Source organism: Pristis pectinata, chromosome 7, assembly GCF_009764475.1.
Source record: "Pristis pectinata isolate sPriPec2 chromosome 7, sPriPec2.1.pri, whole genome shotgun sequence".
NCBI lineage: Eukaryota > Metazoa > Chordata > Chondrichthyes > Rhinopristiformes > Pristidae > Pristis > Pristis pectinata.
This window is the reverse complement of record NC_067411.1, coordinates 63,640,276-63,664,639: the sequence shown is the minus strand read 5'-3', so window position 1 is coordinate 63,664,639 and position 24,364 is coordinate 63,640,276. Positions and strand designations below refer to the sequence as shown.

Below are 24,364 nucleotides of genomic sequence, written 5' to 3'. Positions count from 1 at the left end.
AGGAATTCAAACTATGTTGAAATAAATAAGAATAATGTTAATTTTTGTTCTATTTTTACAAAACAACATCCAAAGTATTAAATAAAAATTAGGAGATGGAAAAATCGAGCACGGTCAACTCGAACGTCTGAGGTGGAAACCAGATAAAGAGAATCAAATCCATATGAAACAAAAGTTTCCCTTATGTAAAATAAAACCTTAACCTAAAAATGATTCAATGTATTAATTCCAGCAACGTGTCCACCATTCTAATTACCTCATCAAGCCTTTTTCAAATATTATTGGATTATTATTCTGCAAGAAAGATCAATTGCACTTTTTGCCTTAATACAGCATTTTGTCTCATTTATGAAAAATATGATAATCAGTTTGCTCCTTTTAAAACTTTATAAATCTGATACAAAGGAAATCCTTTTGTCCATACTTTATTATCCATAACAATCCGACAGAGATTTTTGTGGATTTGTAATCTAGAGGCCTGGAGTAACAGTCTGGAAAAATGCATTTTAATCTCATCATGGCCGCTGGAGAAATTAAATTCAGTTCATTAAATAACTTGGTATTCAAAAAAAAAAGCATCACTATTTGTGACTTGGAAAATACCCGACTGTTATCAAAACTTTCTAGCTCACTAATGTCCTTCAGGGCAAGAAATCTACTTCCCTTAATTGCTCTGGTCTATTTGTGACTCCAGACCTACAGCATTGTGGTCAACTCTTAACGACCATCTGAAATGGCATAAAAATTCACACATTTGTATTGAACTGTAATATTAAAATGCAGGAGGAATAACATTTTTTTAAATTGATGCACCATAGAAAGCATCCTATCTGGATGCATCATGGCTTGGTATGGCAATTGCTCTGCCCGTGACCACAAGAAACTGCAAAAAATTGTGGACACGGCTCAGCACATCACGGAAGACAGCCTCCCCTCCATGTATTCTGTTTACACTTCTCGCTGCCTTGGTGAAGCAGCCAGCATAATCAAAGACCCCACTCACCCCTGACATTCTCTCTTCTCCCCTCTCCCATCGGGCAGAAGATACAAAAGCCTGAAAGCAGGTACCACCAGGCTCAAGGAGAGCTTCTATCCTGCTGTTATGAGACAATTGAATGATTCCCTAGTATGATAAAATGGACTCTTGACCTCACAATCTATCTCATTACGACCTTGCACCTTATTGTCTACCTGCACTGCACTTTCTCTGTAGCTGTGACCCTTTATTCTGCATTGTTTTACCTTGTACTACTTAGATGCACTGTGTAATGAATCGATCTGTACAAATAGTACGCAAAACAAGTTTTTCACTGTACCTCGGTACAAGTGACAATAATAAACCAATTCCATTTTAGTGACTTGCTGATTCACCCAGCATCAAACTGGGCATGTGATTCATACCACAGTAAAGATCATCCCAGTCAATTTTACAAACTTCTCCTCAGGACTGGGGACTAATCCTACAGACTAGTTACGAAATAGCCTAACCAAATCACAGTAACAGAATCACACTTGCATCCAACATCCCAGACTCCTCCATTGTGACTTTTACATAGATTCTGTCCCAGCAGCAGAAGAGACCACTAGAGGCAGTAGTTCAATGGCATATAGTTGGGAACTAGTTGCCATGGGAGTCCTCAACATTGATTCTAGAGCATGAGATTAAAAACAAGCAAGGAAACCAACTCTTGCAGTTACTACCCTCCCTCAGCCAATTTGGAATCCACTCCATTTGGAAGCGATGGCTAGCAGAGGTGCAGAGGTACTCTAGGTGGGGGCCTTCAGTGACGATCAAGAGTAGCTTGGTAGTACCACCGAGTTGGTTTGAGTCACGAAGAACTTTATTGTCAGACAGAATTTGCAGCAAGTAGCAGGAGATCAAACACAATAGGTAAACCTAATTGACCTCATCAACCTTTCTTTTGCAGATGCACTCATGTGTAACAGTACTGGTAGGGTTAAGCACTGTACAGCTCTTTTGGAGACAAAGTTGCAACTTCACATCAACAACTCTTCCAATATGTTGTATGGCACTACCTCCATACTAAATGAGATAGCTCCTGAACAGATCCAACAAGTTTGACATGGGCATCATAACATTCTGTGGGCCATTAGCAGCAGCAGGATTATATTCAACCACAATCTGTAACCTCATGGCCTGGTATACCTGTGCCATTATGAAGGGAAAACCCTGGTGAATGAATTGTTCAGAAAGCTATGCCTGGTGCAGCACCTAAAAATGAGGTGATAACTAAACAACATTGTAATACAAGACTATGTTTGCTAAGTAGCAAAAGCAACATGCAATAGTTAGAGATGAAGGGCAAAAGACCTGAGTGAAGCTGAGGAGTACATGCAGTTGTGAATGTTGATTGACAGTTAAACAACTACAAAGAAGAGTCTCCAAGAATGGATGGATTCCTTCTGGGTGCTCCAGTTTCCTCCTGCATCCCAAAGACATGCTGGTAGGTTAATTATTTACTGCAAGTTAGTCTTTAGTTTATGTAAGTGGCAAAAGAATCGAAGTGGAATTGATGGAGAATTTGACTGACAGAATTGCTCTGCTGGGTGCTGGCATGGACCTAATGCGTTGAATGGTCTTCTTCTGTCTCGTAACATGTAATACTCTCCACAGCTATGAGTCATACCTCACATAAAGCAGATTGGGAAGTAATTATTGGATTATTTCCAACCATTCCAAAGACTATTTAAGAGTTTACTTTATTGAAAGTTGTGGAATGCCTGGAGACATGCCTTCAGCAAGAATGCATAACTCATGAGCCAAACCATCTTCAACTGCTTTAGCAATGATTGTTTTCCCTCAAACATATGGTCAGAAGTGAGGCTGTTTGCTGATGAGTGCACATCATTCAAATCTATTTACAACTCTTTGGAAAATGAAGCAGAGAAATGGAAAATTACTTTCCGAAGCATAAATGAAGGCAATGACCATCTCCAGCATTAGGAATACTCGAACCACCTATGCCAATGACATCACCATCACAGAGTTCCCACCATCAATATCCTGAAAGCCACATTTGAATGGAACCTCTCCTGGACTAGCCGCGACGTACGAGACTACACTAGGTCAGACGCTGTGTCCTGTGACACGAGTGAGTAGCGTTGGGGAATACTTTCCAGTTTTCTGCATGACTGCAGCTCTAATAGCCTCAACACCATTCAAGACAAAACAAGATGCCTTGATTGACACCCGATCCACCACCTTAAACATTACCCACCTCCACCACTGGTTACTGTGGTTGCAGTGGGTACCCCCGTTAAAAGGACTGTGGCATCATGCCAAGGCTTCTTCAACAGCACCTCTACAACTCATGATTTCTAACATCTAGAAGGGCAAGGGCAGCAGGTGCCTGGATATACTACCACCTGCAGGTTACACACAATGTTGGATTGCAAATATATTTTACCATTCACTTATCATCACTGGGTCTAAATCCTGAAACTCCCTACCCAACCACATTGTGGGAATACCTGCCACAAGGAGGACCACTGTGGTTCAAGGCATTTCACCATAATCTGCTGAAGGCCACTAAATATCACTCTTGTCATCAATGTGCACACTCATTAAATTAATTAGATTAAATATAAAGCCTTGTATTATGGATAGTTTTGCCAAATGTGCTGAAATTCTTTGGGCCTCAACTTCATTGGGAATCTTGCAAGTTGTCAAAAATCATCAGATCTAATCAGGACCCCAGTGTCTTGGGATAGGAATGTTGGTCAATGTGTGATTAATTTTAGTTCCCGAGTTATGCATTCTTGCTGAAGGCATGACTCTAGGCATTCCATAGCTTCAGCAAGAATCTTTGGAATGGTTGAAAACTTGGTCTGGTCCCACCAGGTCCTGGCCTCATGTGGATGGTAACACTGGGTTTCTTTATGGTTGGAACATTTTAACTTACAAGGGCTTTCTTGTTTGAAGGAGGGGTAGCACTGATGCTAGGAACTGCACTGCGAGTTTCCACATCTTTGTCCTGACAAAGACATAACACTTTGGCTTGTCATGCTAAGTGAGAAAAAGTCAGAATTGCATAGGAGGGAGGGGGTTACAGGTGAGGTTTACGTTTTAATTTTGATTTGAATCCCAAAAAAATTATTTTTAATGTATGAAATCGTCTCCCTGAAAAAAGACCTTTGCATCTAATTTTCACAGCTTTCAGACCAGCCAGGAAATGCTACATTTCAAGAGCTTGGGTTAGGCAGATCGCTCGTGGCCTATGGGCACGAGAAATCTGTATAGCTGCCCTTGCCTTTTCCAAGAGTGGGGATCGATGGAAGGAATTAGCAGTATAACGTCAGGATTGTGGCATGTGGAAACTCAGGCCAAGTTATATTTTCATTCACTTCTATGTCTCAGGTATTAATTTCTCTTCAGTCTGAAAGTACCCCATACATTAAGTATGGGATTGTTGTCTTATCACAACAGAGGTAGGGTATTGCTGAGCAAGTGAAAGGTTTCTGTAAATAAAAGCAAAGAGACTGCAGCTGCATTTGGGGTTAAATTAAAATCTGGCACCACTCAGCTGTATGTTTAAGATTTTAAGATACGGGTTAGAGAAAACAGAGAAGTCTTCTGATATCCTCCTGATCAACACTGTATAAAATAAATATTTTAGTCCTTGAACTCCTAATGGCTTGCGATATCTTGCTGTGTGCAAAATGACTGCCAAGCTTGTCTGGGTAGCACCACTCATAGCCTTTCAAAGTAATCAACACAGTAAGAACTCACATTGAGTGTTTGAGCACAGAGGTCAGTATGAACTATTTTCCAGTCATTAAAATTACTGGCTTGAAAATTGTATGGAACACAGTGACCTCTGTTTCTGCTTTACTGATTTACAGACCTGTTGCGCAAAGTTCTATGTATTTGTACTAATTCACAAAGGACTCCCTGATCCTTGAAGCACTGTGAGAAGATTTAGGAGGTGTGACATGTGATAAATCAGGTGATGGTAGTCAGACCATTGTAATGTGCCAGTGAAGAGTGTTCACTCCATGATAACAGCTTGCATACCCAGTGATGATGGTGGAAATTCTTTGAGCAAGGTTGTTGGGTGGTTGTGGCTTTGGATAATTTTCAAATATACAACCTTTGCTGCAATAGTAACACATGGTATTGTAAACAGGACAAAGCAGGAAAACAGAATAAAGTAAGGTGTCCCAAGCCAGGTGATGTAATTATAAAAATAAGTCAGCAGTCAATTGTTTAACTGACGTCTCATTTTGACCGAATTGAAGAGGTACTAATGTGGAACCTTGAATTTAGTGATGTGCTTTTTTTTAAAAAAAACTTTCATTCTAGATTTGGTGATTGCAACTCTGATCCCCTTTCTACTCCTTTTGCATTCATTCTAAAGATAAGAGATAAGGTATCTTTATTAGTCATATTACATCGAAACACACAGTGAAATGCATGTTTGCGTAGTATGTTCTGGGGGCAGCCCGCAAGTGTTGCCACACTTCTGGTGCCAACATAGCATGCTCACAACTTCCTAACCCGTACGCCTTTGGAATGTGGGAGGAAACCGGAGCACCCGGAGGAAACCCACACAGACATGGGGAGAACGTACAAACTCCTTACAGACAGCGGCTGGAATTGAACCTCAGTCACTGGCGCTGTAATAGCATTATGCTAACTGCTACACTACCATGCCTGCAAAATTCTCTGTCACCAGCATGGAGATGCTGGGGATTGAACCCAGGACCTCATACATGCAAAGCATGTGCTCTCTCACTGAGCTACATCCTCACTGCCAATTTGGGCATCTCCAGCAAGGACAGCATTTATTGTGCATCCCAAATTGCCTTTAAGAAGTTGATGGTGAGGTGACATCTCAATCTGCTACCATCCTTATGCTGGAGATATTCCTAGTGTGCTGTTAGTTGGAATACTGACCCAGCAAGAACAATAGTGTTGTGATGTATATCCCAGTATGTCTGGTGAGGGAAGTTGCTGGTGGTTGTGTCTCTGTGCACCTGCTGTCCTCGATCTTCTTGATGTTAAAGGTTGAGAATTTGGGAAATGCTGCTGAGGAAAGCTTGGTAAATTGCCTTTCAACAATACACCCTTCAGCCTTGGTGGGTCAAGTGCAAATAATAAAAGAATAATATTGAGGCCAGTGAGTGGGCTTTGGAGCAGGTGGATTAGTTTACCTGGTGTGGCGTCAAGTTCCATTGATCCAGGTCATTGGAGATTATTCCATCACATTAGTCTATTTCAGATAACGCAGTGATAATTTAAACCAGCTGGGAACTAATCAGCCACTTGTTCTACACAAAAATTAAGATCAGTATGAATGTGAAACGGGCAATCATTTTCTTCTCTGCTGTTACCGTCACCTCCTCCCAGGGGAGGATCATGCATCAAATCCTAATCGTTTAGTGGGAAGATAAATACCATCTAGAACAGCTGACAATACTTCTGCATTATATTCATGTTGCAGACCAATTAAACTTTTACTCCAGCAGAAATAGTTTTACTTTTAATAGCTTTACAGATAGTAGGCCATATTGAACTGAAGATGAGTGTTTCGATGATGCAATCAATTTATCCAATTGCGTTATAACGTGTGGAACCAAGCTACATCCACTAACTTCACAGACTTAAAGTGGTCATTCAGCATCTGTGGAGATATGAAAGATGTAGACAGCAACTTAAAATATTATCTTCTGAAAGAATAGACTGACTTCAATGGAAGGTAAAATTGGGCAGTTTGTGATGCCAACCTTTTAATATGGAAATAAGGAACTGATTATCATTTTGAATCAATAGCTAGTCCTGTACAAGTGCAAAAGATAGAAAACTTAATTTACAATCTTTGACTGCAATGGAAGAAAATGTCAGCATGGCCATGCATTGGTGTTATACAACTTTTGACGAAACTTCTATTGACACCATACAGAAGAATCAACTCACTAGTGTAATTATATGTTTTCCTAACCAATTTATCTACAGCTTTCTAGTTCATAATTTGTCATAATTATCCAGAGGTAAATTTAGTTTCTGAACAATTCACCCGTCACCACTGTGTTTGCTCATCAACATAATCTCCCAGTTGAGCAATACCTTGTTTTTAAAATTCTCCAAGAATTCTTTCAATTGGTCTTGCTCCTCACTCTTTCTGTACTCTCCACCAGCTTTATAACCCTCAGAAATAACCGTGTTTCTCCAATCCATACCACTGAAGCATTCCAAAATATAATCACACGTCACTAAAGGTCATGCCTTCAACAGCAAGGCCCTAAGAGATGGATTTCACTCCCCACACATCTCTGTTCTCCAATTCTCTTTCCTCCTTCCATAAACCTAACTTTTTGACCAAGTGTTTGGTCACCTGCCTTAATGTCTCTCCTTATGCCTTGGCATCTATTATTTAACATTTGATAACAGGCCTTTGAAACACCTTGGGATACAGTATTTCTCTTATATTATTGATGTTTTATAAATAGAAGCTGTTATTGCTGCTGTTGTTCTAAGCTATACTTCAAGAAAAGAAAAGGTGTGGTAAACAGAGAAACAATCATTGTCAGTATCCCGAAAAACACAAAATACATCTTCGATGCAGGAGTAAAAGGAGGAGAAATTTGCTATAGATTGTAATGAAGTTAGTGGAACTGTACCTGCAGAGGTGGACACAACCAGTGACTGATATATTTGCATATACTTAAAGATGGATTTGTCTACCAGATTGTTTCTCCAAAATGTTTGCCTTCATCGGATTCATTTTTTTTTCCAGAATAAGGGCATCACTGGAAAAGAACTGACAGGGATGGTGGCCAGTCAATTCCTGAACTATTGCAGTCTTTCTAGCAAAGGTATTCCCACAATGCAGTTTCAGGATTTAGACTGAGATACAGTGAATGATAGAATGCCATATAGTTCTAAGACAGAATAGTGTGTGACTTAGAGGAGAACTTATATATGGATGTGTCACCATGAACCCTTTTGGTGGCAGAAATTGAGGTCTTGGGAGGTGCTGTCAGAGTAACCTTGTGAATAACTGTAGTTTCTTTATGGAGATGACACACTGGAGCTAGAGTATGTTGGTGATGGAGAGAATGAATTATTTGGGCAAGGACCAGGGTGCCAGTTAAATGGGGCAGGGGGTTGTGGGTTTTGTCCTTTATGGTGTCAAATTTCTTCAGTGTTGTTGGAGAACGTAGGCAGGTGGAGAGTATTCCATTATGCTTCTGACACCTTGAAGGTGTTAGGTTGCGGGTCTCTCACTGCAAGCTACTCAGTCTCTGAACTGCTCTTGTAGCCCCAGTATTTCTGTGGCTGGTCCAATTGAGATGCTCCCAGGACACATGAACTGCATCACTTTTTGAAGTTTCAAGTGGAACTGAACATCATGCATTCATCAATGAACATTCAGACTTCTGACATTAAGTGGAAAGTCATTGATAAAGTAGTTGAAGATATTTGGGATGAAGGCATTGCAGTGATGTCCTGGGGCTGGCATGATTGATATTTGACAACTAAAACCATCTTGCTTTGTACAAGGTATGACTACTGCCATTGGAGTGCTTCACATTTAATGCCCCTTGATTTCAATTTTACTAGGGCTTCTTGATGCCACATCAAAAGTTGCCTTGCTATTAATGTCATTCACCTCTGGAATGCAGCTCTGGTCTATGATTGGCTAAGGCAATGAAGAAGTCTGGAGCAGAGTAGTCCTGGTGAAATCTAAACTAAGCATAGTGAGCAGACTATTGACATTTGTGCTTAACAGCACTTTCAATGATAACTTCCATCACTTTGCTTATGATTCATAGTCCACTGCATTGGCAGAGTGGATTTGTTCTACTTTTACGGACAGGCATACCTGATTAATTTTCTTCACTGTTGAAGAAATTATAATATTGTACTTAACTGGAACCTCACTAGAAGCAAGTCTTGTTCTAGAGCATAGGTCCTTGCTTCTGTAGCAAGGATGTTGTCTGGTCCCAGAGCTTTATATAGGGCTTTCAGCTTTTTCTTGTTATTATTTGGAGTGAATCAAATTGTGTAAAGTAATGGTGTAATGGTGGTACGGTGGATCAGGAGGAATGCTGGTTGCTGCTGCCTTCCAGCCTGGTACTTACAAATACAATTCATTCCCCAAAGTCCACTGACTGGAAAATTGTTATCAGGAGGGAGTATTTAACTAGCAACAGTTACATTTTGTTTGCTCAAATGATGGGATTTCCACCTTCCTGGAATTTTATATTGGGGATAATCTGTAGCTAACCCACCTGGCAGGAAAATGATAGGTTCAGGTGAGTTGATGCTTTACAAGGCACCCATTCCTTATGTTTTCTTAGATTCCAAGAAGTGTCCAATATTTTTTTCGCTGCAACAGAGGCAGGGGTTAGGCAGTGATGTAGAGGAATCAGAAGCCTTCCAGGGCTGTCTCCAGTTGTTATTTTATCACCCTTCCCCACAACCAACCCCACCCCTCTCAATGCACTCACAATAGTATGATTACTTGAAACGGCCATGTACAATAGGAGCCTGGATACTCTAAGAACATATCACCCGAGCAAATCTATTTCCATCTGTAAAGCAGGCCCTTGTATGTTTGAACTCCATGTGACTCTCACACATTTTTCCAACATATTTCAAGTATCATAATTCTTTAATTGCACTGAAGGCATCACATCACTGGTGTCACACAAAATGAATAAATATTTGCCTCACTTGTGATTAGCTCAAATGTCATATTCATAAAGCAGTAACAAATCACTATTCAGCCAACAGATGAAAAAACAATCAGCATATAACAAGCAAGAATGAAAAGCAGTCATGAAGTTCAAATAAGATTGAGCTGCAATACAAATCAATAAACAGCAAACCAAATGAATTACTATTATATTTGGTTCTTCACTAGAGGACTAACTTCTGGGAATAAAATAAAGGACATACTAAATTAAAAAATGACAAGAAACTGATTAAAATTACTCAGATAATAGCATTTTTGTGTTTGAAATGTGTGTAGCATTAATTTCTTTTAGATGCTCATGCTTGTTTGATGCCTCAACCTTGAGTTCATGATGCTTCCCAGATTCGTCACCATCAGCAGGAAGTACCAGCAGAATGCAGCCTAAAGCTCCCAAGGCATATTTGTGCCTAGAACTCAGAGAACTGATTAATACCATTATCTGAATGTTCCAGTCCCTGTTGGTTAGACAACACCACCCTCCCTCCCCCAGATGCTGCTGCACTACTTTCTGACTGTAAAACTAATGTGGACAAGTAGCCTCACGGAAACTTTTATCAAGGATGCTGCAATTTAATAATTTTTGTATGAAACATCATGTTTTGTATAAGGAGTTAGTGTACAGCCAATCTGCCAATAACTCAAGGTGTGTTGCTAACAGGTACTTAGGAGGTTACTGATTCAAGGACTGAGATTGTTCATCAAAATCATGCAGAGTGATGATTCAGAGAAAAGTGAACAAACCATAAACTAAATGCAATTATCTCCTGGTTACAGTACACTAGAATCATGAGGACAGGCCATTGAAACTTATGGACAGGAGTTATGTCAGGTGGACACAAATGTGTTTGTAATAGAATAAATCGGTTAGAAATGTAGCTTCTTCTGCAGCATTGGTCTTCATCACAATGGCAGAAGTACTGGTGGGATCCTGGTTTTGATTCCCATCATCTGCTGCAAGCTTAGTCTGGCAGACATTTCCTTCTCTGCTTCAGTCTGGTGTTCCCACCTGCTTTGAGAAGACCACTATCATCCCAGTACCAAAGAAAAACAGGGTAATGTGCCTTAATGACTACCACCTGGTGGCTCTGACATCCACCATCGTGAAGTGCTTTGAGAGGCTGGTCGTGGCATACATTAACTCCAGCCTCCCAGAAAACCTCGACCCACTGCAATTCGCCTACTGCCAAAACAGGTCTAAGACAGACACCCATCTCCCTGGCCCTATATTCATCTCTGGAGCATCTGGACAATAAAGGCACCTACATTAGACTATTGTTTATTGACTACAGCTCTGCCTTCAATACTATAATTCCAAGCAAACTCATCACCAAACTCCAAGACCTGGGTCTCAATTTTGCAACTGGATCCTTGACTTCCTGACCAACAGACCACATTCAGCAAGGATAGGCAGCAACACCTCCAGCATGACTAATTCTAACACTGGTGCCCCACAAGGCTGCATCCTCAGCCTCTTACTCTACTCCCTATACACTCATGGCTGCAGGTTTGCAGATGATACCACCGTATTTGCCTGTATCTCAAATAACGATGAGTCGGAGTACAGGTAGGAGATAAAGAGCTTAGTAACATGATGTCATGACAACAACGTTTCTCTCAATGTCAACAAAACAAAAGAGCTGGTCATGAATTCAGGAACGGGGGGGGGGGGGGGGGTGGGGAGGGTGCGGCAGTGTACATGCACCTGTCTACATTAACAATGCTGAAGTCAAGAGGGTTGAGAGCTTCAATTTCCTAGGAGTGAACATCACCAATAGCCTGTCCTGGTGCCACCACGTAGACACCATGGCCAAAAAAGCTCACCAGCACCTCTACTTCCTCAGAATGCTAAAGAAATTTGGCATGTCCCCTTTGACACTCACCAACTTTTATCGATGCACCACAGAAAGCATCCTATCTGGATGTATCATACATTGGTACAGCAACTGTTCTGCCAGGACCACAAGAAACTGCAGAGAGTTGTGGACACATCATGGAAAGCAGCCTCGTCTCCAGGGATTATGTCTATACTTATCGTTGCCTCAGTGAACCAGCCAGCATTATCAAAGACCCCACCCACCCTGGACATTCTCTTCTTTCCCATTAGACAGAAAATACAAAGGCCTGAAAGCACCTATCACCAGGCTCAAGGACAACTTATCCCACTGTCATAAAACTACTGAATGGTTCCCTTGTACGATAAGATGGACTCTTGATCTCATAATCTACCTTGTTATGACTTTACACCTTATTGTCTATCTGTGCTGCACTTTCTCTGTAGCTGTGACACTTTATTCTGCATTCTGTATTGTTTTTCCTTGTACTACCTCAATGCAGCGTGTAATAAATTGATCTGTATGAACAGAATGCAAGACAAGCTTTTCACTGTACCTCGGTACATGTTACAATAATAAACCAATTCCAATTCCTATTTCAGAACTCAGCTAGCTCTGCTAGTAGCACTGTAATAGAGACACTTAGTGATGGCCTTGAAGTGCTCTATGCAGAATAATTCCTATGCTTTGGTGCTTCTTTTTAATCACCAGGATGCTTCCTCACCTGATGATTTCCTAGGGTATGGTCTCTATGCTGAAGACTCCGGATCCGCTCCTATCTGATTTTGTGCTACTGTGCCTTCATCTTATATGGGTCTGTCCAATCAGCAGGATAGGACATTGCTAAGGAATCAAAAGCAAAATACTGCAGATTCTGGAAATCTGAATAAAAGTGAAAAATGCTGAATATACTCTACAGGTTTGGAAAGGGAAATAAAGTTAACAATTCTGGTTGACAACCTATCATCAAAACGAGGAAAAGTTAGAAATAAAACAAGTTGTAAGTTGCAGAGAAAGGGGACAAATGTGGAAACCAGGACAAAATGACTGATACATATGGTGGTGTTGACAGCTCATAGAGGGTGGTGAAGCTATGTCTGAGGATGAGTAAATAGGAGAAGACAAGTAAAATCTGAAATACCAGGTGAGCAAAAAAATAATATTGAAAATGTGAGTTGAAATACTGAAATAACCAATCATAGGAAAGTGTTGCATTTGCTGTTGAATTCTTAAGGCTGCAGTGTGGCAAGCTGGAATATGACATGATGTTCCTCAAGCTTATAGTGAGCTTTGTTGGAACAATGTAGGAATCTAACAACAGGGAGATCAAAGTGGGAATGGGACAGAAAATTAAAGCAACAGATAATGGAAGCTCAGGATCAGCCTTATCGGCCAAAGGTGTTCTGTAAAGTTGTTACCCAATCTGCATTTGGTTTCTCCAGTTATGAAATCACACTGAATGTAATTCACTTTACATTACCTTTGGTGAATCCTTGAAAATTGGTAAACATTGTAACGTTTATTACCAATAAACAACAAGGCTAGATATCTTCACTAAAATAAAATCAGCCATCTCTAAAGGTTAAAAACACTTTCATTATATTGAGCTGAAAAAAATCTTGAGGATTAAATTTATCATGAAGAGCCTTCCATGTGTAAAGGGAACTGTGCCAGAAAACATGGAGATAACTGATGATTCAGTTGGTATTCTCTCAGACACGCAACTTCATCTCACTTGAAGTAAGGCAAAATTGAAAAGAAATTTCCTACAGGAAGTAATGAACATTCTTACAATTCTTAAAAGAATAATTAAACTTCCTTTGTAAAAATTATTGGCCCAAGAATTTTATATGCTGCAATAGTAAACGGAATCAGTAGTTATAATGAAACATGCTGCTGCTACAAATTGAATTATACTCCCCAGTTTAACTGTACTTAGCTAAGCAAGAAATTATGCAGATATTTGACTAACTCTTCATCCAAGACTTTTAATTATGTTAATTATTATTTATGAGTGCATTTTTTTTTTTACAGGGCATTCATCTGAAAACTGACTTGGAATAATTTTTAAGTTAGAATTTTCAGATAAATTAAGTTGTGCTTTATGACAAATATTTTCTTGGAGTCACAAGTTAAAAATGCATAATACCAAAAACATGTCAAGAACAAAGCTGATACCATGAGTCAAAATTGCAGTAGTATGCATTTGTCTATTTCCATTTCACATTGGTATAATTTTGTCACCTTCAGGCAATATTATCAAAGAAACATTAGAATAAATATTAACTGATCTGCAAACAAAATATTTCATTTTGACTGATAACGATGCTGAGCCTCTTTATGATAAGAACAACATTAGCTCTGAGGACATATTACTTCACAAGCAGGGCTGTATGCTTTTAAAGTGCAGCCAAAATATGAATTGAACAAAATCACATTTGTAGTATGGTTGAAAAGATATTCTTACTTCTAGGCAGCTGATTCATTGATCCCTCTTTCATCCATACAGATTCCTACGTGCTCAGTTTTGCAAAATTAATTCCTGACTGTGCTTGAGAGAAATTAAGCTGCCATCAAAATCTGTAAATAAACAGATGTATTGATCTTCTGGAATCCATTTTCTAACATCTTCAGAATACATTATCATTGAATTACCCTGAAGAGAATAATCATAAGGGCTGGGTGGTGTTACTGTGCTGGAATACTAACACACATTAATAGTTTGAATAACATTGAGGCCAGGAGTGAAACAAAATAATCCAGATCCTTGAGGTGATTCTGCTTTAGAATAGAATTCATTCTTGTTATGTACAGCAAGGGTAGGGGAACGTTACCATTCCCTTTGTCCGACCAGAAAAGACGTGGAATATCAGGTGAGATCACAGCTTCTTCTCGCGTTTGTTTTTATGATCGCAAAAGATATTTGCAATCCTTTACAGTAAAATAAATAATGTCTCTATATTAGGAAACACAGAAATAAAAAGAAAACAAATATTTGTCCCATCATCTTTGATGCAGAGGGCCGCCCATACTGATTCTCTGTATTTGAGAGTTGCCCCATGATGCAGAGTGTGATGCAAGGGGCAATTAGATCGCAGGTGGTAGATCCAGAGACCCTGCTCCAGACCATCATGACAGCCTTTGGTAGATCACTGCTGTTCAAGGTCTTACTGTTTGTGTGCCTTTGATGAATCAGAGTCCATCAGCATAGAAGCACGCCCTTTTGCCCACACCAATCATCTACACTAATTCCTTTTACTTACGGTATCCCTCACATCAACACTCCCCTTCAGCCCCTCTCCCCGATTCTCCTGCCACTACATGCACCAGGATAATTTGCAATAGTTAATTAACCTACCAAATAGCTTTTCTTTAGTACATGGAAGGAAACCAGAGTACTCTGGTTAAGCCCAAATGGTCACAGGAGAATATGCATTCCCCACACTTACAGCACCAAAGGTCAGGATCAAAACCAGATCTCTGGAGCTGTGAGGCAATAGCATCAACTGCCGAAAAGTCAGCGGCATTTAAAAGCTATTCAAACTTAAATAGTTGAAAAAAAACTGTTAAAAAGTATAAATTAAAGAAATATTAATGTAGAGCACCTTAATATACTAGAATTTAAATTAAGATAAAGTCAAACAGATAAAGAACAATCTTTTTTGTTCAGTTTAGTGAACCTGTTTACAGGAATGGGATCATGTTCCTTATGCCCGGCTATCTGACTGGCACAAAGCTGAAGAGCAGCACAAACTCCTGTGGATTTCCCAGCTGCCTGTCTGGGAAATCTGCCTGCTAAACCCATGTCTGGTTAATAGAATGCGAGTACAGCAGGGCCACTGAAACCATTGCAAGAATATTTCTCTGTCAGGTGAAAGGTATGTGTTTTTATTTGATTTAATTAAGTTGGAAAAAATGTTTTAATTGCTTTAAGTAGATGTGTACTTTTTTTTCCACTGTTTAAATTTATTTTAAAACATCATTGTTAGTTTTTGATAGATTCTGTGATTGTGAATGTTTGAATGACATTTCTATTTAATTTAAATAGTAGGTTTGACATTTAGTGAGTGGGGGAGAGGGAGCTGTGGCAGGACCTCATTGCTGTCAGTACTGCTCCTGATATATCAGCTGGCCTCGTGTCAGGAGAGGGTCTGCCTCAGGCGCCCTATAGAAAACTGCATTCCTGACAAAGCAACCTAGTCCAGGGTACAGATGATAAATGGACTCTGGGCAGTGGAAAACTTACCCCAATGCCCCTTGTCAGTGGAATTTTAGGAAAGATTATGTCACAGAAAAGTCAATAAAATCAATAATTTAGAGGTTTCTACTTCGAATGCTATCCTTATAATTATAAGCCAGAAAATAACACTGTTGATAAAATTGGATGACGGTTTAAAATAAATAGGTTAAAAAGGTGAACAGGAGCAGAGCAAAGGATGTCTTAAGTATTTAATCACTAATACTGCTGGTAGTAATTTTTATCCTTTTAAACACAAATGATAGCAGGACAGGATAAGCTTATGAACTCCAACTCAGTTGAACTGTACTATCATTCACAATCCAAGTCAGAATAGTTAAGCTATAAATTATTACGTAATGCTTGCTCTCTGATACCTGCAAACATGTGGCTGGAATACATAGATGTGAATAAAATTGGTTAGCTGCATTAATTTTTACAATATGATATTATCATAACAAATGCCCTCTTTTGTATATTGAAGCAATTAATAACATCAATCCAATTAATGAACTGATATTGTAAGATAAATTGTGCCATTAAATTTAAACCTGGTGCAAATGATAGAAAAACTCTGCAAATTTATTTTAGTAAGTGCTGGTGAACTGGTGAAATAGCCTTCTAATCTAGAAGATAGAATCAAATCTTTTGTGATAATGATATTGTATAAAATATGGGAATATTTTCTGCATAGTTTATATAGTTTTTCTTGTGTAGTGCATTACTGAAACTTTATTAGAATATGCCTTTGATGTGTCTGTGCATTAAAAACTCTCTTTTCACCTAAGAAATAAGCAGCCATGATACAGCAGCTAAGAAATAATTCAGTAACTATAGACATTAATATATATTTTTGGGATGTGCAACTCCCCAAAGCAAACTGTGAAGGGACGCTAAATCACTGCAGTTCAAATTGAGATAAAATACTTCTTCAAATCAATTCACAAGGTCTGATGTCCATTGATATTCACAATGAAAACACTTATCATCGTATAGCAAATATGACATAAAATTACCCCTGAACTGCTATACCAATACATCTCAATGTTATACCTGGGATATCATATTTTACCCCATGCAAATTTTTATGTCAACCATGAAACACAAAACAGATCCCAGAAGGAGCTTGTTTACCCAGAGAACAATGAGCATGTGGAATTTGTTACCTTAGGTAGATAAATAGAATAGGATAGATGCATGCAAAAAGAAGCTACTGAAGGCAATAGAAGGTTATGCTCATTGTTAGAACTGGAAAAATACGAGCAGGCTCAAGTGGAGAATATTGAACTGTTTGGCCATATGACCTTGTCCCTGTACTGTATGTTCTATATAATTCTATGTAGCTTAGCCCAATTGAATTTTGTGATCATTGAATACCTGCAATTCACAAATGAACATAAATGAAAGCAATGAATTGAACACAGACAACTGTGTAAGTTCTTGTGGATATATGAAAAAGAAACACACTGAACACAAACAGTCTGTAAAACCCAAATTAAACAAAAGCTTGTATGTCTTTTGAAAATTCTTAAGTTCCATTAAAGTTGAAGCCTTATAACTGGAATTAAGTTATTCACAGAGAAATTAATAAACTAACATACAATATCAATATTGTGTGCAAATTACAATGTCAGAGGCAATATACTTATGTATGAAGCATAAGCCTGGCATTAATATGGATTTTGTGTCCTTTTATTGCAAGATGGATTGACTCAAACTGGTAAACTAAAGCTCCCAGCAGAATGGGACGTCCACTGAAGCATGTCAGTAACTGATTTTGCTCCCCATGAACTCTCAGTGAAGGAAACTGGAATTTCCTTTTTTCTCTCAGTAGAATGAGAAAGTCAGATATGATTTATTAGACATATTTTGGGATAACTTATGCAATTATAGGCATTAGTCAATGATGGTGCTGCAAAATTGGCTACTCAGTTTTGCATATACTAGCACATCAGGGAGCACTGCTGAGAAAGTCACGTTGCACAGGAAACTACTTTCCACTTACCTGACTTCTTTAACATCTTAACATTTTTAGCATTTTTACTTTTTACATGTTACATTTTACATGTTAACATCTTTAACATTAACCACACCTTACCAAGTTATAGAAATAATATGAAATGAACAAAAATGTATGATAAACTAAATGTCCGTAGCTTCTCCAGAAAAACTACAATTATGTCAAATCCACATGATAAAAATGACCATTTTTAGACAGGTATGTTTACATTATAGTGGCGTTTCTACCCAGTCCAGGTACATAACCTCTTGATCACAATTACAAATGTCCAGATCATCAAAATATATTGGAAAAAACTAAAATATGAATAGAAGAACATAAGAATAGGTCATATGGCACCTTGTCATTTACTGAAGTCGTGGCTGAACTTTTACATCACCTCCACTTTCTGGTACATTCATTGGTTCTCTTTTACCAAACTCAATTATTTCCAATATGTTCAATGCCACATCATTCACAGCTTTTTCAGTTAAAGAATTCCAAAGATTCATAGCCCTCTAAGTGAAGAAGCTTCTCTTCATTTGCCTAAGTGACTGTCTACCTGCCTTAAGACCATAGCCTCTGGTTCTCAACATCTAGACAGAGAAATAATCCTGTATTGCCTACCCTGTCAAGCCTGTTAATAATATTTGCAGCTGTAATCGTAACCAAGTTATCAGTCTTCTGTAAAGTTGAGAGTAATTTCTCAAAGCACATACAAGCACGGAAACCCAAAAGTAGTCAGATATACTTTGCTCCTTCACAAGGTACACTGTTGCAGTCAGTACAGATGAACTAATAACAAACTCCAATGCAAGCTCCAGTTTGTTATGGACATTCATACAACAAGACACAAGAATATAAAGTCTTGCCAAATGCAGTACAATTAAGTTTTTAAACACCACACTAAGATTTATTTATCACTGAACAGCTGTGTTGGCCCAGGAAAGGTCATTTTATTTGGAGGGAATGGCATCCTCTCAGAATAACATTTGAGAATTACATGGTTTAAAATTAATATATTTTTAAAAGGTATATGGCATCTTATCTACTTAATCTAAAGTGTATGTCCAAAATTTAACATGCTTTCTATAAAGATGTTAAAAAAAGTTAAATAAAACTGGTGTTTTTACCTAGTGGCTTGCTCTCTGAGAATTCTTCTAATCTCATGGGTTTATCAGCCATCTTGATGACATCACTGTTGCCAAAAGCAACAGAACCCCTGCAGCTGATACCTCATTGGAAATCACTGAGCCCAATTAAACAAGGTGGGTGGGTTTCTTTGAGCTCAGAGGTGAATGCTATCCTCTTGCTATTGACCAGAACATCTGGGTTGTTAAAAATTAGTGGAATAGTAGAGAAAAGAAGGGAAGAAGAGAATGAAGTTTAAAAGGTTAAAGAATCTATGATTCTTTAATCTCATCAGATAGCAATTGATGGTAACCTTATAGAATTAGAGAAGTACTGGAGGATAGCTGGTTATTTAAACAAACAACCAAAGGTACTTCACTTATAAAAAGAACTTATAGAGTTGAGACAGCATATCCGCTGTGTGCTTACTCCCATGCACATGAGTAGCTTTAGTAAGTTCTACATTAAAGCAAGGTATGAACAATATGGAGCAGCTGATCTAATGCTACAATTTTTAAAGGTACACACCCAATAGTACAGAAGACACATATATTGCTTTCCCTCTTTAATAATAAAAAATATATTTAAAAAATCCAAAATTTAATTTTCCAATCTCTGTGTTCTTCACTTTGGCACAACATGGTCCAGGTACTTGGGTCAATGTACTGTCCTTCTAAATTGGCTGTGTTTTGCCGGGAGCCTATTGTTGATCTGTGGTGTTCTTGCTCCGTGAAGTCTATGGTACTTCCTTTAGTATCTACACCGCTTCTTTCCAGCAAGTAAACCCCTTCCTGAATTGGCATCTGCTTCTCTGATATGGGACACTCTCCTTCTCATGTGCTCTGGGGGTTTGTTAAGTGCCAAGTCAAGACTGCTTTCTGCCAAAGCTGGCCTTGATCTGATGTTTCTAACCCTTGATGAGGGCAGGTCTTTAACTTCTCTGTGACAATAATGTTGCTTTTTACTTTTGGCTTTCTCTCTTTATCTTCATCTGTGAGTTGCACTACTCAAGTGATCAGTTGCTTTGAAGCTGCCTTGGCTCTCTTGTAAGTTCTCTTCATAAATGAAGTACCTTTGGCTGTTCATTTAAATAACTGACTATCATCCAGTATCTTAGAGAGTGAATGGGTGAAGACATTGAGATATTTAGTGTCTAGGTATATATTGTATTGATTGGTTATATTCAAGATTCTGTCTCAATTAACATTTATTAGTCCACCTTGCTATACTGAATTACCTCCAAGTATAGATATGACATCTTTCTGGTCTACCACAGTTGTAGCTCTTTAAATTCTTTGTCTTCACCAATTCCAGTGAGCACCTCCCAACTAGCTTCAATGTCATCTTGTATGTTTCAGCTGCACATTTTGGTTCTGGATCGAGAGTTGAGTTGGACTATTTCTTCCCTCGTGATATCTTTTAACTTAACCTATTTATTCATCAGTCAGGCAACCAAACAGATTCAGTCAGTTAATCCAGGTTACACTGAAGCATTGGAACATACATTTCTAAGTGGTTCTCCACCATAATTTAGGAACAAGAACAATAGAAATCAGCCAGTGAGTGACATAAACATTGATGATGTTTTTTTTTGTGAGGCTCTTCTGCACATTGTCTGGTAAATGGGCAAGTCACTAGAGAAATTCACTCTAAAATTTTCTAATCAGGATGAACTTCTCATCGTAAACCTTCTCAATTTGTTATGGAGTAATGACTCATGCCTCATAAGCATTGGAAGTGCAAGAATAACTTGTATTCATTTCTGGCCCATTTCATGAATAAAGCCAAATGATACCCATGGAGCCAAATTGTAGCTATATTTCTGGGAAGTTTCCTTTGGTATTCAATGTTACAGTCCTGCCAATGGTAATCAAACAACTCCTCATGGTGTTGTGAAATACACAGTCTGAGCCACAATGGAATCCTTTAAACATTTCCTGAAGGTGAATACTAGCAGGATCAGCTATAGATGAAAGACTGATGTTCAAAACATTCTATATTCTGAAGGAAATGAATACAAGCCTAATGCAGTATTATTAGGATCCTCAGTTTTAATGGAAAATAAATCATTTGGGAGTAACTTTACATTTGACATGCTTTTTGCAATACTTTTAATTGAAACTGCTTGCATTGTATTGAGAAACTTAGACGAACAACTAAGGTCCATCAATCATCAAGGTTGAAAAGAGTAAGAGAAAAGCCTGCAGTAAATCAAGAAAGCGGCACCAGGCTTGGGGTTTTAAAAGGAGGAAGGAAAGTTAATGAATTTCATAGTGATGAGATTCTAGGAGACCACAGGTAAGTAGAGGCTTATTTTTAGTCTATTTTCATGCCTGTGAATGAGCTTCTGACTGTTAATACCATCAATCCACATGAACCAATGTCAGAATTGAAGCTTCCAAACAACTTGATTGATGCTGACATTTTGTCAATGACTGTTTGGTTCTGTTGCTCCCATTAATATGGTGTCTTCTCCCTCTGTGAAGAGGCATTTTTAAAAATGGCCATGAAACTGAGCTGTGTAGAATGAATTTCACTACTTGGTGAGCACATTCCAGAAGTGTGCAGAGTATGCAGTTGATGACATCAATCTTTATTGATTTGATGAGATCCTGGGAAATTGAGCAGTACTGATCTGCTTAATGTCATAAGTTAATAACTTATGTAGGAATTACTGTTGGTAATAGGAAGAAGACACCCACTGCACCCCTAGCCCATTAGCTGCATTGTTTAAAGGGATCCTCAATGACATGCTGGGTTGAGGAAGAGTGATTGTGAGTAGAGTTAATCATAAAAAAAACCCAAGTGAATAATAATTTTAGAGAAGATAATGCAACCATGTGTCTGAGAGTGCTGTTGCTGAGGCTCAAGGGGACAGTGGTGACAGAAACCAAACCAAGACACACAAAATGAATGAGTCGCCACCATTGACCACGTGCATTGACCAGCTCCACGGGCTAAACCTGATCACCACAAATACTGGTACTTAGCTTGTATTCTAGGTGATCAGGGATATGAAAAGTAGAGAGATGGGCTTAATTTGCTTGAGTATTCAGGAGTGGAGATCCTATCATACAAACACGAGAAGCAGTTACAGGAGGATGCCATTTGGCTTTTCAAGCTTGCTCTATCATTCAATGAGATCCCGGGTAATCTCAATCCCACCATGCTCTTTGTTCACTTAGAATTCCAAAATCTATGGTCTCTTTGAGTTTACCCAATTAATGTGCACCCAAAGTGCTTCACATTAAAAAATACTCCTCACTACGGTTGGGCAGACCAGTGCTGAATGATGATGATGAAAGAATGGTGATATATTTCAGTGACTCCAGTGGATACTACTTTTGTTTTGGTAAGTTTTACTTACTGTATTAATTGCAGAACACTGGACCTTTAGAACAAGGGTGTTTGTGTAAAGCTCTTCATCCCTGGACCACATGTCTTATTTAGATAACTATATACCAATAAACCACAAGGTCAAGATGATGTGTGCTTATGGAAGGGAACCCATAGTAAAAGCCCTTTGGTTCCATTCTTAAATAAAATTAAAAAGGTTCATTGAATAAAAATGTCCATACCTATGTGCAGCAAAACCTAGGCAGCTTTCAGGCTTGAGCTGATAAGTGGCATGATGCAGTCAATCAAGTGACAGAGTACACTCCGTCATCTCCAACAAGAGGGAACCTTGACATTCAATAACATTACTAGAAAGGCAGTAAATCCCCAGGACGCAATGATCCAATGACTTGCTACCTAGGGTTTTGAAGGAGATGGCAAAGGCAGATCCCAAAGATTCTAGAATTGTTCCTACTGATTGGAAAGTAGTAAATATTACTGCACTACTTAAGAAAGGAGGGAGAGAGAAAACAGGGAACTATACCTGTGTGGAAAATGCTATATTCTATTATTAAGAAAGTGATAATGGGGCACTTAGAAACAATAATAGGATCAGGCAGAGTCAAAGATTGGTTTGGCCAGAAGAGCGGGTCTGTGTATTCTATGGTGAGGGACCCAAACCTTAACTCCCCTCTCATCACTTTAAGCCATGTATCAGGAATATGATAGAATATTCTCCTCCTTCCTGGAAGAGTGCATCTTGCAAAACAGTTTAGAAGTTAGATTACAATAGCAGCAGTCTGTCCTTGCACCCCAGAAGTCTGTGTGTGCATGGCTGTTCTCAGACTTTGGGTGGCGAGGCTGAGAGACCTCGTCCGTCAGCTGCCGAGGTATGGTTGGGTGCAAATGTCTCGAAATGGAGCTGGGTACCTTCCCAACTTGGAATGGATGCATTCTAGACTTCAACTCAAGCATTGATGCAAGTTTGGAACTAGATTCTCCCATGTTCATGGGCGCTGCAGGCCATGGTTTCTGTGGTGACCAATACAATAATTGCTAGCACTCTCCATTGAGTCAATGTGAAAGTGCTTGTCCCCTACCCATCCATTGTTGACAACACTGATTATCAGCTGCCTTCTCCTGCATTAGAAAAGCAAGTTTGTTCAATGTGTTTGAGTAATGTGCAAATGGTTCAGTTGTGTGGCAGCTGTAGGATGTCTGTGAAGTAGTGTTAAGTGTTCAAGGAACTGGCAAAGTATATAAATGCTGGAAAGGGGTCCTGATTGATGAAATTTGTTAGTAGTTGAGTGATGGGAATGTGTTGTATGAAGCTGGCGATGGGATGTGACAATATCTTCACTGAGCTTTACTATGTATGTGAGGTCATTAAAATTTTTGCTGCGCTGCTTTAATATTTTTTGTTGCTGCACTCCTGGGATTCACTTCAAGTAGTGACCTTCTCCCCTACAGTTTTATTATTGACATGAATGGTGCAGAAGCTTTCTCTCCTCTTTGCCATCTCATGGATCAAGGCTTTTTCTGTGTCAGGAAACCAGGGCCCCTGCTCTCTAGCCTCTTCTGCTCTAGCCTTCTAAATCTTTGGAATTACTTCAACCAGTGGTTGGAGGTAACAAGCACAGAGCTACAGGCCTGGCTTCAATAAGTTAGCTTCAACTAGTGCTAACCACATACCAGTTTGCACTCTGTGGATCAGCACGAACGAAATAAACAAGACAATTGGCATTGACTGACAGTTACCATTGTGACAGAGGAAACAACGAAAGCTTTATTTGCAATCTGCACTAGGGTGTGGGTTAGTCACACATCACATTTCTGACACACATTTTCTTCTGTGATCCATTTTCTTTTGGCCTCCTGCATTAATGACAAAAATTAACATGCATTTCTTTTGTTGGTGGAAAAGTCCTCACTATTTTCATGAGGAGGATGTATTAGGATTACTTTGTTGTGCTTTTCTGTTATTTGCATGTTTAATTTAAATTAAAGATTTTAAAACAGCCAAATCTAAACTATATTGATGGAATATATCATGTAATCAAATAACCTAATTGTTTTGCCCTAAAATTTAATAAAAATGCAGACGAAA

At 38.8% G+C, this 24,364-nt stretch overlaps 1 non-coding gene across 1 annotated transcript; it reads right to left on the bottom strand.

Moving 5' to 3' along the window:
* Positions 1–5,698: 5,698 nt before the first annotated feature.
* On the bottom strand, positions 5,699–5,770 carry trnaa-ugc (transfer RNA alanine (anticodon UGC)). Its single transcript has one exon. It is a non-coding gene; the product is annotated as a tRNA-Ala (tRNA).
* Between the last annotated feature and the right edge of the window lie 18,594 nt (positions 5,771–24,364).